This window comes from Saccostrea cucullata, unplaced genomic scaffold, assembly GCF_032062105.1.
Source record: "Saccostrea cucullata isolate Sc308-1 unplaced genomic scaffold, CSIRO_AGI_Scuc_v1 ctg1984, whole genome shotgun sequence".
Classification (NCBI taxonomy): Eukaryota; Metazoa; Mollusca; class Bivalvia; order Ostreida; family Ostreidae; genus Saccostrea; species Saccostrea cuccullata.
The window spans coordinates 87,879-105,697 of record NW_026920523.1 but is presented as its reverse complement, the minus strand read 5'-3'; positions in this window follow the sequence as shown (position 1 = coordinate 105,697).

The window sequence follows — 17,819 nt, the reverse complement described above, 5'->3', positions numbered from 1 at the left end:
GTCTGTCACACTTTGAGTAACCCATGGCCATCTTTTATCTGCAACTCCTCTCATACCACTGAATCAGTGAATGTAATGACGTGAGGTGTGGTGGCTTCTGAATAACATGGAACAACACGAGATTCCTCTTGACACGTTACCATAAAACAATATAGAGAGTACAAGATATGCTTGCAAATGATAGATACATTTTATAGATACTTACTGTTCCAAAAGATAGATACATGTAACAAAGCTTGAGCTAGTGCTTTTTGATCCGATACATATTTTGGGTTTCCCATAGCAAAACATGGACACTGCCATTAAATTCATATGAGCGGCAGGGGTAATACCGTATCATTTAGTGAGCTCATTGCTCACAGTACCTCTAGTTTTACCTTATGATTGGACACTTATTTTGTTTCTAATTGCAAAACATCAAGCGTATGTATGTATGAAGGTCACGCTTTTTTTTGAACATGGATAGTTGTTTTATCTGGGGGAGACTTAGATGTAACATAAGAGTTAGGTACTGTATGTCACGTTCTATATTAGGAGCATCTCGCCCTGAGGTCCAAAGCGGCTTAGAAATTCTATAGTCCACTTCCTTTTCCCTTATTATTTTTTTCTGAAGAATAATTGGGTATCCTCTTCCAGCAACTAATCTTTAAAGTACAATCAGTTATAAAGTGGGGGGGGGGGGGGGGAGGGGGTTTTACATAGTAATTGGGTTGTCTGTCCGTCTGTTACGCTTTGGGGTACCCATTTCTTATCCATAACTCCTTTCATATGACTGAATGATATTTGATGAGATTTTCACAGAATCTTTATTACATATTGCCATTGTGACCTATTTTACTTTTTGATCCGACACATATTTTGGGTTTCCCATAGCAAAACATGGACATTGCCATTATATTCATATGGGAGGCTGGAGCATCATTTAGTGAGCTCATTGCTCTAATAGAATTCCATTCAGTGGTATAAGAGAGTTTCAGATAAGAGATGGGTACCCCAAAGCGTAACAGACGGACAGATCAAGGGACAGATGGACATCATGCTTACTATATACTCTCCAGTACTTTGCAGTACTGTCATGTGAGTAAACTAAAATTATTTACCCAAATCGTAATAAACTAGAGGTACTGTGAGCAATGAGCTAAGTATTAGTAAATGATATTCCAGCCTCCCATATGAACATAATGGCAGTGTCCATGATTTGCTATGGGAAACCCAAAATATGTGTTGGATCAAAACGTAAAATAGGAGGTGCACAATGGCATTATGTAATAAAGATTCTGTGAAAGTCTCATCAAATTTCATTCAGTGATATAAGAGGAGTTGCGGATAAAAGATGGGTACCCCAAAGCGTAACAGACGGACGGACGGACATCCGGACTACTATATACCTCCTGCTTTTCAAGCAGGTGGTATAAAAATCAACTGTACAGTCTAAAGGAAAAAAGTAACTTGCAGTTTAATGTACACAACTGTTAAATCCATATTTGTCAATAATTTGCAGAAAAGGAAACTAGAGGTACTGTGAGCAATGAACTCACTAAATGATACTCCCTGCCTCCCATAATGTCCATGTGTTGTTATATATTGTTTTACGGTAATGAACTCGTCCTATCAAATGTTATCCAGAAGCTTCTATATGTGACGTCATAGGTAAACATATAATGCAAAGCCCATGTTTTGCTATATGGGAAACTTAAAATACGTGTCGAATAAAAAAGTAAAATAGGAGGTGCACAATGGCAATACTTATGTAATAAAGATTCTTTCATTAAATTTCACTCGGTAGTATAAGAGGAGTTGCGGATAAGAGGTAAAGCGTAACAGATGGACGTACAGACGGACAGAAATACCGATTACTATATACCCTCCCACTTTTCAAGCGGGGGTTATAATGAGATGTTAGTATTGTAATCAAGATTTCAGAATAAACAAATGAAATGCCCCCAGCACATAGACAAAATTTTAAGTGACAAAATAAAAAAAAATGTGATTGTCTATCATTGTTAAATACAAAGTATTCTAAACATGTTATATTTGCTCATAATGTTATTTTCCTTTGCCACAACGTCAGACACAGACAACACTATTAATTTTAGAGATAAATGTATACTGGTGTCTCATAATATCGCGGTACTTAATTAATGTGCATTAACAAATGATATTTATAATTCTAACTTTGGCCCAACTTTTTAGTGTAAAATTATTTCCCAAGCTTTCATCGTTTAATTTGTGGACTAGTTTTACAATAGGAAGTCTAATTCACCTTCTAAATTGGAGAGTCCCATTGTATCGCGGTATGGGAAAACATGGAAACTTGTTCATGATATGGACCTAAGTTTTTATTTTTGAATTAACGATGTAATTCTACTTGAAAAATAAACAATTGTACAAACTAAACACTTTTTAAAGATGAACTTTATTATAATTTTTACTAGGTTATAAATTTAATGAGCCAAATATAATAAAACCTGGACTGGAAATCTGTAAAATTACGTTTTATTTGAATATTTTTTTTTCAAACGGATGTTCAATACCTTTCAATCAACAAAAAAGTGAACATTCAACCAACATACATATTTTCCATTAACAAAAGGAATATAGGCTGTGTATCCAAATTTTTACAATATACCGCGATACAATGAAACCCGCGATAAAATGGGAATCAAGTATATATAATTTTTTCAAAGAATCAACATAATTTTGGCACATGAAGAACGGCAGTTTTTTTAGCTTTAGTTTTAATCATCATAATTATCAAGATACACAAATAAAGAAAACAACATCCTGAAACAGCCACACCAACTGATCGCAATCAAAACATTACATCGGGAGCAGCTTATCGTATGTTGGCGAAGTCTCCAAACCATGAGCTACAACAGTTACTAAGACATTATCAAAAGAGGTATTGAATGAAACTGGTTGGATATAAGGCCACTTCTCTCTGTTTATCGTGTTGTCTGACAATGCATCTTTCACCTATTGAATGTATTAGTATTTCATTCAATACCTCTTGATAATGTCTTAGTAACTGTTGTAGCTCATGGTATGGAAATGCTGGATGTTGGAGCATCACATAATACTCAAGTTAGAACTATAGGTACTGTGAGCATCGAGCTCACTAAATGATACCCCCGCCCCAATATGAATATAATGGGAGTGTACATGATTTGTTTTGGGAAACCCAAAGTATGTGTCAAATCAAAATGAAAATTGGAGGTGCACAATGGCAATATGTAATAAAGATTCTGTGAAAGTTTAATCAAGTTTCATTCAATGGTATGAGAGGAGTTGCGGATAAGAGTACGCACAAGGGTAACGGATGGACGGACATACCGATTACTATATACTGTAAATGTATTATATTTAGAGTGTACGATATTTAGCGTGAAGTGATTTTCTATCAAGTTAGCGTAGATTTGATTTAGCGCATTTCTTGATATTCTTATTTATGTATCGGAAGTATCTTTCCGCCAAAAGCGCTAAAAAGAATACACCGCCAAATGTAATACGTTTACAGTAACCTCCCGCATTTCAAGCGGAGGGTATAACAACTGTTGATAAATTTACCAAATCAGATTTTAACTAGAAATACTCTGAGCAATGAACTCACTAAATGATCCCCCCCGCCTCCCATATGAATAAAATGGCAGTGTCTGTTTTGCTGTGGGAAACCCTAAATACATGTATGTGTCGGATCAAAAAGTAGAATTGGAGGTGCACAATGGTAGTTAAATATGTAATAAAGATTCTCTGAAATATTCATAAAATTTCATTTAGTGGTATTAGAGGAGTTGCGAATAAGGGATGGGTGCCCCAAAGCGTAATAGACAGACGGACGGAAATCCCAATATACCCTCCCGCTTTTCACGGGGTATAATACTGCATAGTTCAATCCACACTTTGCAAAAGTTGAGTCCGTTTGCAGGGTCAACCAAAAGGTCAATAGGTAAAGAAACGACATTTCTCCGCTTCATGCTACCAAACATTTTGGCGTGCTCCAATAAATACATGTACATTGTGTTTTAATTTTTTTCCCTTCAATATGTGGGTAGCCCCATCTTGGGACAATCAGTACACAAAAGGCAGAACATTTTTAAAGTTAATTGTCGAAGTTACAAACTTGAAAACTACAAAGGCTATTGCATGTGAAGATTCTAGGGAGTTTTCCACTTTGATGGCGGCCAAGGGACAACTTTTGAAACTTTTGCGGATTTAACTAGTAAATATTCCCTGCAGGATGTCAAATGAAATGTAGGTAACTATGACCTACTTTGAAATTATTTGGCCATATTTAAGGAACTGCATTTACTGACCATTCTCGTCTTTTTTAAAATATGGATTTTATACCCCCGCTTGAAAAGCGGGAGGGTATTATATAGTAATCGGTATGTCCGTCCGTCTGTCTGTATCTCCGTCCGTCCGTCTGTCTATCACGCTTTTGGGTACCCATCTCTTATCCGAGGCTCCTCTTATATTGCTGAATGAAATTTGATGAGACTTTCACAGAATCTTTGTTATAGAACGCCATTGTGCACCTTCTATTTTACTTTTTGATCGGACACATAGTTTGGGTTTCCCAGAGCGAAATATTGACACTGCCATGTTTTCTATAGTATTGAAGGATCCGCAACTCCTCCTATACCACCGGACAAAATTTAATAATACTGTCACGGATTCTTTTTTACATGATGCCATTGTGCACCTCCTATTTTACTTTTTGATCTGACACTTATTTCTGGTCTCCAAGAGCAAAACAGGGACTTTGTCATTATAATCATATGGAAGGCGGGGGTTATAATTTTTAATTAAAAATGTTTTGGATAATACTAGAAGAAAGACAGTACGTCCAGTTCAGGTAAAGAAATTCCGTACGTTACTTTTGGAAATGATTTTTCTTTCTCATTTTAATTGCTCTTTTGCTCGTAGTCCAGCTATATAAAACATACATACAATTTGACATTACATAAAAATGTAATAATTATATTTATTTACTTATTTGTTACAATATGCATCACTTCCTTTTTTTGGGGATGAAAATGACTATCAATGGTTATTTCGCTGATAAATCAGAGTTTTGGATTATATTTTCGCTCCTTCAGTGACATCTGTTGTAAGAACATAATGTACTTGATCAAATACAATATGTGGCATAATTGTACCATAAGTGAATTATAAATTAAAGTTTACAAAGTCTCAACACCCCCTTATTGAATTTCCTTGATAGATTTTAACGAAACTGTGCACGAAAAACCACAGTGACAGCTGTTTGATCCTCTCAACATTATGGGCATCTACATATATGTAAAAGAAGAGGGGGATCAACGTTGTGCTCATTGACAGATCGTCTTTATATAAATCACTTCATTATTACAAGTTTCAGTAGGGTATTTCGTAACGGAGGTTAAAATTATTTGTTTTGTTTTTTAAAATTTAAATGTATTTGCCTAAAAAAACATTAAAACAAATATTTTTTATCCTTTTTTTAAACAAATAAATATTGTTTTCTAATTGTTTTTTTATTTAAATTCACAATTAGATAAACGCATTCACACCGATTCTTCGAAACGAAGGTTGTATATTTTGTAACGGAGGTTATAGAAGTTTAAATCTTCACTTTCACATTTGCAGTTAAAAAAGACAATAATATATTAATAAAGATTTGATTAAGTTGATTGACCCTTAGTAATGCTGAGCTACATAAGTTTGTAAAGCCAATAGGAAGTCTAAAATTCGGTTTACTCTTTTTGTAAATATTCAGAATAACCTCCGTAACGAAACACACTTTCTGGTAAATTGCTTTAAAAAAGAGGAGGAAACTGTTTAGTTCTTCTCTTAATTGTGTAAATACATTCTTTTTAAAGTGTGTTTGACACGTTTTACAAAGTATTTTTATCACTTAATCTTCAAAACGAGTTTGTGTAACCTCCGTTACAATTTTGGAGCAATTTGTATATCAACTTTTGTTTAGTGGTCAATTAATAATCAGAAAAGGTCTTTAACTCTAAAGATATATCCTTTCATTTTTCAAATCAAGTGGTCAAGTAATGTAACAATCTGTTTGCTTGACAATATTCCTACTGGAAAATAGTGTTTATTTTATTGTCCAAAAATTCTGTTCTCTGGATTTACACATATTTAGTCAATATTTTTTATGTTTGCAGTTCAGAATTTCTTCTGTTATAATTTAGTTGTATATTGATAAAGCTTCGAAGTTCAATAAAAATTAAAACATGAACAAAGACTTTAATAACTTTACAGCTGCTTTTTTCTGAGTTATAACCTCCGTTACAGAGTTCTTGCATGTGGTGAGTTGGAATAGCCATAAAAACTAAACGAAGAAAGATTAACGTGTAAAATTTCATTTTATTAATAAAGGATGTTTACTTTATCAATCAAACACAAAATTATATCATTGCTCTTAAATTCGTTTTTCAGTACTATGGACTTGGTAAATGTATGAATTATACGGGAATGACTGGTCTGGTTTAGAATTAGTTAAAATTACTGATGTGTTTCTTAAATTTTGGAAATTTTACCTGAAGAGTGTAATTAACCATGATCTAGATCTTTTATTTACATGAAAGTTGCATTTGTAATATATTGCTATTTTTAAGCTACAGTTTTATTTTGTTTTGTTATTTATTTAGTAAGGATACATTACGTGGTTGAATCATAATCGGGTACTCCTGGGGATCATATATGAAAAGGTAATATGTTCCTCGTTTATTTCATATGTAAGGATACATGTATTTTAATTACTGTATCATTGTAGTATTGAAAACTTGATAATTTTGATATATAGAGAATGTACATGTAGAAGCTTTAATTTGATATCATGCATTTAAATCTGACGGGTAGAAAGGCGTTCAACACACATGAAAATGTCAACACCGTTAAAGATTCAATATCAATAATATTTCCGTTAATTTATTCCATAGGATTTTGTTTATTTGGTTTAATTTGATACAATTGAGATACCAGTAACAGCAAGCAAGTCAGTATGTCGACAGAAGAAAAAGAATGATCTTTTTATGTCTGATTCACATTCATAGTAACATGTGCATGTGTAACCTATATAGTTATAGATAAACATAAAGAAACAAAATTGGTACATACTTTTAATTTAAAATATATAATTGTAATCTTTACATTGAAATTGTTTGCGTACAGGTAGAAGATGTTTTCTGAAGTATACATCATACATGTGCTTCATAGCAGTGTCTGTGAACAGTCTGTCTGATCATTCTTGGAGAAATGACGTAACTATACAGTTTTGAAAATACCATGCATGATTTCAAAGTCCTATCAAACATAAAGATGTATACCACTGCAATTTCTTTTTAAATAATATGTTTTTATTTGTTATATACCTGGCGTCTGAAAGATGGTTAGAGCAACAAATGGAGACAATTTAATTCGGAATGTTTTGGAGAAGCTTTTTATGGAGAAATCAAAAGGAATAGAACTGGAGAAAATGATGATTAAAATGAAATATATTGTCGGCAAAATGAAGTCCACGATTGCCTCGCTTAAAATGGAAATGGAAACACGTATGGAATTTGTTTAAACATATTTTCATCCATTATTATTACTAGTAATTTCAAATTACTGTCTTTCAGTCTGTAACATGTTTTCTATTAACAAGTATTTTAATTTTTTAGGCAAAAGTTTTAGATGTAAGTATTTATTTTTATTCTTTGCATTTTTTAAAATATAAAACTAGAAAAAAGAAATTAGAAAAATCATAAATAGAATGATTAAAAAGTGTTGGGGTTTGAAAATTATATCTAGTTAATTAAGGCAGATTAGCGATTTTTTTTAAATACAACAAAAGTAGTAATATCTCAGATAAATATCTTTGGTAAATCCTCTAAATTTTGTTCAGATTAAAGTTTTGGACAATAAACGTCGATCGAAATGTTTATGGAAACATATACATGTATATGGAAAATACTTTTTTTTGCATTTTACCTTTATGACCAATAATTTTAACCCAAGAACCTCTAGCCTTTCGAACGTTTATATAAGAAGAGGCCCATTGGCCACATCATTCACCTGAGTAACTTTGACTATTCTGTCATTTAACATTCCTCTCTTTGTAATTGATACGTATCTTGCCCTTGACAATCCTAAAGCGTTATGATTCGAACAATTAAGAATCTACACTACACCAGAATGCTTCCACATAAGTTTCGTCTTTTCTGGTCCAGTGGTTCTGGAGTAGAAGATTTTTAAAAAAGATTTTTCCTATATATTTCTTTGTAAAACTTGGATTCCCTATTGTGACCCCGCTCTACCCCAGGGGGTCATGATTTGAACAATTTAGTATTTACACTACACCAGAATGCTTCCACATAAGTTTCGTCTTTTCTGGTCCAGTGGTTCTGGAGCAGAAGATTCTTAAAGTTTTTTTTTCTATATATTTCTATGTAAAACTTGGATTCCCTATTGTGGCCCCACCCTACCCCAGGGGGTCATGATTTTAACAATTTCGAATCTGCACAACAACTGGATACTTCCACATATGTTTCAGCATTTCTGGCCAAAAAGTTCTTGAGAAAAAGATTTTTTAATGACTCCACCCTATTTTTGTATTTTATTGATTATCTCCCCTTGGAAGGGGCCCTTCATTTTGACAATCTAATTTCCATTCATCCAAGGATGCTTTGTACCAAGTTTGTTTTAAATTGGCTCAGCTGTTCTTGAGAAGTCGAAAATGTGAAAAGTTTACAGACGGACAGACAGACGGAGTACAGAAAATATGTGATCAGAAAAGCTCACTTGAGCTGAAAGTAAGCTTTTAGCTCAGGTGAGCTAAGAATTTTGGCAAAAGGACTCACTGCTTGTTATAATAAAGCCAAAATTTCCTTGAATTTTTTGAATATGCATTGACTTTCCTGGTTTTGACTCACTCGTCTCGAAGAAGGTAGGGGCAATGAAATTCACATTTTTGTTTATCTTGCCTGCTCTATACCAAAATTGGTTGAAAATAAATGAGAAGAAGCTGAAAATTTTTAAAATTTACAAAATAAGGACAACAACAGATGAAATCAGATACTGTAACTATTGGTCACTTGAAATAGCTAAAACATAATTGTCAACATTTACTGATATTTTTTTTTTAAAATTCCTACAGGTGAATCTGTGTTTTTGAACAACACGTTTACCCGCCTCCCGTTACCTGGCCACTTGAAAAAAAACCCAGCAGGCATACAACATTGAATAAAACTTTGAATCAACGTTGATAATATATGTTGATTCAATGTTTAGTTTATATTAGATTTAGATTTTGAAAATTGAGTTCAACGTTGAAATCTTAACGTTGAATCAATGTTGAAAATCAATGTTGATTAGACATTGAATAAACGTTAATTCAGCGGTTTTTTTTTCATTTTTTCCGGGAGGTGGGGGTGGTCATTACTTACTTAATATTTCAACCGTTTTATTACAGGGTTACTAAGATGCCTTCCTAATTGTTTAAGGGATAGCAACCCTCTGATAAGACAAATAACTTTCACAGTACAAAATATGAATACTACTCACAGTTTTCTTAATTAAAATTTTCTAATTGAGACTTCTATATCTGAGTAGTCAATTTGATGAAATTTTAAAAATGTTTTAATGTTTCAAATGTTTCAAGTACTTAATACAGTATTTTTATTAGTATGACATTTTTTTTCACATGAAGAAATATTTAGAAGAAAGATAACTCCTCATCACAGATTTATTATTTTACTTACAACCACATACAGCACTGTGATTTTCTGACTTAGGTAGCATCGCTCCATGATGTTTTCTAACATGATTTAAATAGGTATTATAGTAAGAGTATTATTTTCATATGCACCTCATGTATTAAATTTAATGTTGTGATAATAAATCGTTACTCTTTCTATTCTCTGTGTTCAATTTCGTCATATCATGATCTGACATAAAATCCTTTCTAAAAAAAAAATAAGCAGCGCTTCATACTTCAAACTATTTTCCATGTGACTCTAATGTTATTGTTGTTTATGATCATGAATGTGTAAAATTCCTATAATTATCATCCTTGTTAGTTATAATAGTTAGTAATGATATACGGTAGTGCAACTTTGTCAAGACCGACCTCGTTATGGTCCGACAGTGTTATAGTCTGACACTATTATATTGCCCGAATTATAGTCGTTGAATCAATGTTGGCAGCTCACCTCAATTTGAATTCAATGTTGAATCAACGTTACATTTTCATCGTTTAAAAGTCAACGTTGAATCAATATTGTATCTAGATATATCAACGTCTAAACCCAATTTCAACTAATATTCAACGTTTAAACAACGTTGTGTGCCTGCTGGGAACATCGTGTTCAAGACAGCATTTCAGGAAACACCAACCTTGACGTTATTTACTAGATTCCAGCAACAATACTAATCTGCGTGTGGATACTTTTACACGAAAAGTCATCCGGGAGGGATTTCGGTTAGGCCTAAACACTTGGGCCGGTGTAACGACGAAAAGTGACCCCAGTAGAATATTGACCAGGGGGTAATTTTTCTACGTAGAAAAATGACCCAGGGTCAATATACTACGACAAGTGGGGTCATTTTTCGACCGAAGAAAACCATTCCAGACCAGTAATTCTACGACTACACACACGTTGAAAAATGACCCCCATAGAAATTTGACCCCGTCCTTTTTTTTTTTTATAAAATAAAACCTTATATCTGTGTCTCATGATATATTTTTTTTATACTTTCAAACTTTCAACATATTTGATAGCATAAGTTAAAAATAGCATCGTAATCGATGTACCTGGTATAGAGGGTTTTTTTGCTTGCAGAATCCCAATGAATAATACTAGTAATTCATTGAGGAGCATAAATTTATGGCTATATTTTGCGTGTTTTGTCTCATTAAAAGATGTTGTTCCGAAACTGGTATGATGCGTATGTTTCTGATAACCATAAGCTTGTATGGAGGCCTCCGAAATTAGCAATTTTAATCATTTGAATTCAATTTTTAAAATGTTAACTAAATCAAAAAAGATCGCATAGAAGTTAGAAAAGCAACGTAATTTCACAATATACTAGTAAATTGAATTCCCTTAGCTCTTACATTTAACTTACGTATGACTGAATGCATTCTGCTTTAAAATATACATACTTTTTAACTATATACGGGAAACCGAGATATCGAGAACGTTCTGATAATGATACATGTATTTAAAAAAATCTCCCAAAACGGGCAAATATTTACATTTGATTAAATAATAGTTCAACTTTCACAGATATCTAGAAATTCCTTAAAAACTTCCTTTTTCAACACTTTTAGCCCACACACCAGACAATTGGTTGCTGCAACCTCCCCCCTCTTTCTTTTGAGATTTTCTTAGACACTAACTTTGCAAATAAAAATGAACTCAGTCTATCATGCCATTACTTCGATATCTAATGTCATTTTCCATTTCTGTTACATGTAATTTGTTAAGTTTCAGATATTATTCTTTTACGGTAGATAAAAAAATACCAATATACAAATTCTTGTTAATACACATGATGTCCTATTTCGAGGAAGATATTTAATTCGAATACAGATTTAGCAATTATGCAAAAGACAGATCAGTGAGATTGTTGTTTTAGAAGCCTCTTATAAATTACGGTACACCCATTCATGAGAATTTGCTACAGCTTGATCAGAAGGTCATGGTTTCGAGTCCCGTCTTATTTCGATAAAAACTACGTAGCAACTTCATCTTTCCAAAGCGTTTATCACTTTGAAGTGAATTTTTTGGAGGGGGGGGGGTCCTTTGGATGAGCCATTATAACCGAGGTCACCTGGCACTGAGGTCTGGCATGATAGATATTTTACTGCTCAATGGGCCTGTGTGCCAAGTAAAGCACAGGCACTTGGAGGCTGGACCCCACTCAACTCCTTTTCATTTTGTTTTAAATCTGGGATAGACACACCTTTTTTCCCTATTTTGGTAGTCTAATATAAACTACGTGGTATGGATAATGTAACTCTTTTGTCATTTAAAATGTATCGTTTTTGATTGATACATTTAAAGAGAGTATATGCAAGTAGTGCATATTAGACTACCAAAACAGGAAAAAGGTGTGACGACCCAAAATTTTAAAAGAAAAAATGAATAAGGGAGGTCAAGTCCCCCAAGTGCCTGTGGCTGAAATACCCATAAAAGACATATCTTTGCAAGTTAATTTCATACAACATGTCTCAGAGTACATTATACCTCTTAAAATTCAACAGCCAAAATTGATATATTTTATGCTATGCACCAAATCACATCATATTCATGTTAAAAGTTATGAAAACCAATGAAACATATGGAGATAACGAATCGAATTCAAGATCAAAAGTCCATAAAACAATACAAAACAGGAGCAGAGCTAACACGGATCTCCAAAACATCAGAGATAGGATTAGGTGCCATGGAGGAGTGCACATCCCCTGCTGACCGGTCACACCCGCCGTGTGTCCCTTGTCATGATTAGGAAATAACAGCAAAATCGGATGTCAATTCAGTGTATGAATAATTGACTAACAATTAGTATGAAAAAGGTCAGTCAGCATTTGACTCAATGATAAATTGCATTTGCTGACAAGGTCATTGTATCGATCATAAAACTTGCGAATTGATGACTTAAAACATGACTGCTGATATTCTTGTTTCATCAACTTGTTGTCCATTTTTACCTCTTTTTAGAAATAGTTTGTACATATAGAGCATGTTCTTGTATTCTTTTATTTGCCAAGAGAATATTTGAAAAACATTAACAAAGTGATGTGGGATCTGTCCACGTCTTTCAGAAAAAAAAAATATCAAAATATTTTTATTTTTTAAAATACTCAAAATCTAAACGGTTTATATGCCATTTTTTTTAAAACTCTAAAGAGTTATATCTGAAGTTAACAAAAACACATACTTTATTATGGTTTACCACGTAAATTTAACAAACCAGCCTTTTGAAAACGTATACATCCCCATTCTTGGAATATTTTTTTTCAATTATTCTTTGCAAACTTAAAAAAACCCCTAAATTTAAAAAGATGATTTAGCCTTAAAATTGATAAAAATAGATCTTAAGTTGGTTTCTTAAAAAAAAAATCAAAAAGCTTTGGGTCCATATAGGCAATTAAGAACTTTGTGTCTGTGTATGTACTAAATGACATATAGATCCTATGTATAAAGTGTTAATTTCCATAAATAATGTACTAGTATATTAAATGCTATGTAAATACAATAACACTATAATAAACAAATGTATACTTGCTCAATTATTTTGAATCAACCAGAGCAATGAACATGTATACATGTATGTCATTCTGAAATAAAATGCATGCTTAGTAAAGAAATATATATACTTAATTCATCGATCAATAAACATGTATACATGTATGTCATTCTGAAATGAAATGTTTAGTCAAGAAATATATATATATACTTAATTCATCGTCATATCTGTACATTTGCAAATATCTTTCTTAGATGTACATATTGAAGAGAAAATACGTTCAGTTTTTGTAAATTTCATTTGGGGTTCAGAGGTTATAGCTCGACCCAATCACAGAGCAAGGTGATATTTTATTTACAAATTTCTGTCACGGTACAACTTGTTTTGGAATATTTCCAAATTAAAAACGATAAAAAAGAAAAAAAATGATAAACAATATGGATATTTTTCAATCACAAGATGTTCCATAATCTTATTTCTATGTGGATACGGTTTTGAATACTTTTGAATAATTAGCCTAAAACCGCACTTACTTTTTAAACCTGAAATTCCGTTGGAGTTATGTAAAATAAAACAAGCGATACCATTGCTTTTGACTTCAAATATTTTACGAACTTATGAAATATTTAGATTATTCTCTGCAGCGATCATTGTTCTTTGACTGTGTACTGATATTTTCTGAACTAGACTGCTTAAAGGGGCATGGACACAGTTTCAGCTAAAATTTCAAAATTTATTTTTCCATTTTTACAAATATTTAATTAAGGTCTGTCTAATGATCATCAAAAATTTGAACGCCAGTTGTCAAGAAAGATTTAGAGCTCGGAGCCTTTGTTATGTAAAAAAGGCTACTGTCATGATTTTGTTTACACAGGTTAATATACTAATATATGTTCGTTCAAAGTAGAAAGTTTCAAATAAAAGTTAATTTTAAATACAATTTGACAGTTACTATTTATTTGCTGAACTTCATTTTGTTATAAATATGATATTTTCTATATGTAAACAAAAACAAGACACGAGCCTTGTTTACATTATGAAGAACTTAAAGTTCTGTATCTTCTTTGTTAATCAACAAATGATGTTCAAATGTTTTTTATCAATAGATGATGCCTTAGGTAGGAATTGTTAACATTAAAATTAGTTTTTAAAAATCAGTTGAAACTGTGTCCAGGCCCCCTTTAACATGAATGTCAACATTCAAATATTGGAGCGAGGTATACTACTTTCTAGGTCATTGAGCGTCACAACATAACAATACGGCGGCCCCTTCATGTAATAAATGCAATTTTCCTCGAAATTTATTCTTCTCAAATATAAATATAAGTAATAAACAGCAATGTTAAAAAGTTCACTGAGAAATGAACTTTTAGTTGGTACATGATCAAATCTACTAATTATAAGATTTGATCAAGTGACCAACTAAAAGTTCATTTCCCAGAGAACCTTTTAACATTGTTGTTTATTTCTTAGATATACAAATTTATGTATCACTATTTGCAATGACACATTTCACCAAAAAATTCAAAACTACATTTAAGGTGTAATATCCCTCTGAAGTGAGGTAACGTCGTGACATTAATTTCTCCATGAAATTAATTGTCTCGTCAGAATTACCAAATTTGTTAAAGAGAACCAATTTTTACAGCCGTCTCAAGCAAATCTAATTCGTTGTACAGACGTTGATTGAAAGTTTCTATTGGCAATATTTTTATTAATTATATTTAATGGTTTGTTTCAAACATTTATGCAAGTCTTCTAATTGTTACAGAAATATCAGATACAAACTGTTTATGATCATTTTATTATTAAATATATTGTTTCATTAAAAATAATATCAAAGGCTATAATGGAAAGATTAATTTTTTTATGCTTGTATATTATTTTACAAGCATAGATTTGATATTTTGATTCATTATGTTTTCTAATGAGAATTAGATAGGTATGATGGTAAATACTAGTACACGCATCATTTATATATATATATATATATATCTCATATTTTTTATTTTTTAAAATTTTATTGTGTTGCAGAGTATAGACAAAGCACTAAATAATGCGGTATTTTGGCTATCAAGTTCGCAACTGAACAACTATTCATTATAATTACAAAAAGGATATGGAGCTAACGAAAGTATTCAATCTCAAAGTCCATAAAACAATACAAAATAAGAGCAGAGCAAGCACGGACCTGCAAAACATCAGAGGTGGGATCAGGTGCCATGGAGGAGTAACCATCCCCTGCTGACCGGTCAAACCCGTCGTTTGCTCTTTGTCATGATCAGGAAATAACGGAAAAATCGGTCGTCAATTCAGTGTATATATAATGGACTAAAAATTGATATGAAAAACGTCAGTCAGCATTTGACGCAATGATAAATTGTATTTGCTGACAAGGTCATTGTATCGACCATAGGAAATGATGATTTTAAACGAGACTGCTTTAAAGAATATATTCACACATTTCTTAAAATCGCTAATTTATTAGTTACACAAATGGTATGCTCGTACATATTGATAAAATAACAGAAAAGAAGAGGAAATTCTAGTCGGTACAGTCGAAGTACTGAATTATTTGTCAGTTTTCTTGATCGAATTACAAAAAAAGAAACTTCAGAATAGTAAAATACATTTTAAAAGAGTTACCTGAACATCTTGAACATTTTAAGCGATTTATTTTCATCAATTTAATGACTTGGTATGATATTATGTTATGTTTGACTTCCAGTGCTAACATACTTCTAGAACCATGGCTCTATAGAGAAAAAAATATATTCAAATACTTTTTAAAAAATAATAAACATATTTGGAATTTTAAAAAAAGGTGAAATTTGGAGCAGAGGGATATTTCACCAGAATACATGAAGAGAACAGATTTAAAAAACATCACATTTTTTTTATGCAAAGTAAATGATATACCGGTATGAGGGCTGCTCAATATATAATGTCCTGATCTCTGTGTCCTAATACATATATCATACGACATTATGCTTGACTTTTTCTCATTATTTAATATTTAATGAATTGATATCAGTTTAGGTGACCACTTTTCATCTGATATATTTCTATTGTGAGAAGCTGGAAAAGAAGGGCTATTCGAGACACTGCATTAAAAGGAATGGTGGTGAATCAGTAAACTACAATGCAAGCTAATTAAAATTAGATGTTAGATCTACTCGTATACTCGCTACACTAACATCGATGTTAGTGTAGCGAGTATGCGAGCGGATCTAACATCTAATTTTAATTAGATTGACTACGATGTCGAGTGAAATTAAACGCTTCATTAAAGCTGCTGTAAATTTTGTTAAGAATTCCAAAAAAGATCCACTCACATTTGTGAAATTTACGGTTAATTATGTCTGTTTTATAGACAGATGAACAGGTGAATTTCAATGAACAATAATGATGTGAAATATAATAATCATTGCTTTCATTTTGGTATTGAAATTAAACAAACAAGAAATGTTATTTATATAATTAACAATTATAGTTTATTATATACACGATAATTACAGATGTTTGCGTCTCTGCTTATTATGTATAATATTTATTTCTATATTCAAAACTATGTATGCTGTAAAAAAACCGCTTTGTAAACAATATATTGTATGATATTCATATAAATAAATGAATAGAAAAAGAATTAAAACAAGATGCACAAAAACAGCAAAGGTCTTTTCACAAAGAATTACAAGAGGACAAAAACAGTTCTATGTGCCATTTTCTTAAATACTAGTAGTCTTATTGTTAAAATTCTTATTCGAGGAGGCAGTTCAATTTCTGGATGGGCCAAGAAAGGAAAGTTTTTGCAAAAAAAAAAAAAAAAAAAAAAAAAAAATTCGAAAGGATAATGAGAGAAAGGAGCCAGAATCAGGAGTCTATTCATTAAATTTCTTCATGATAGCGTCCAAACCCACACACCCTGAAAAGTATGTGTTTTTGTTTTGGATAACATTAAGACTAAATCAATCAAAAGCACCTTTTGCTTCTTTCCGAGCACCGGGGACATTATTTATTGAAACAGACCTCTTATGAAAACACGCATCCTCTGTATTCGAAGACATACGATGAATATATATAAATCGCAAAATCATGCATGTTTAAATGATGAAAAAATCTATATATGTTTGCCACAATTCTGTACAATAAGTATCATTTTCACAAATATGCTTTGTACTAGACATAGTTAGTTAAATGATCTTTCATTTTAAACTATTAACATGTATTATTAATCTCTATGACAAGATACAGTAATATCATATCAACTAAACTTATCTTTTACTAGTACTCACTAGCTGAAAACAGACCTGCAAATGTGCGTTATTTTTCTGAAAACTAAATTGCTAATTTTAATTTTAAGAGCGCATACAATTTAGGTTTCTGATTTTCTAACATTTGTTGTCAATTACAACCTTGTACTTTCGCACGTAGCTTCAAAACATTCAGATACTTTTCTTCTAAGAACGGCAATCCAAGCATCTCGCTTTTTTCGATCTTTTATCAACAACCGTTGTTCAGATGTAATTGTTTTTATGTAGATTCCATAGAAATCTGTAAAAGAAATACTGCAAATTAATGCAAAA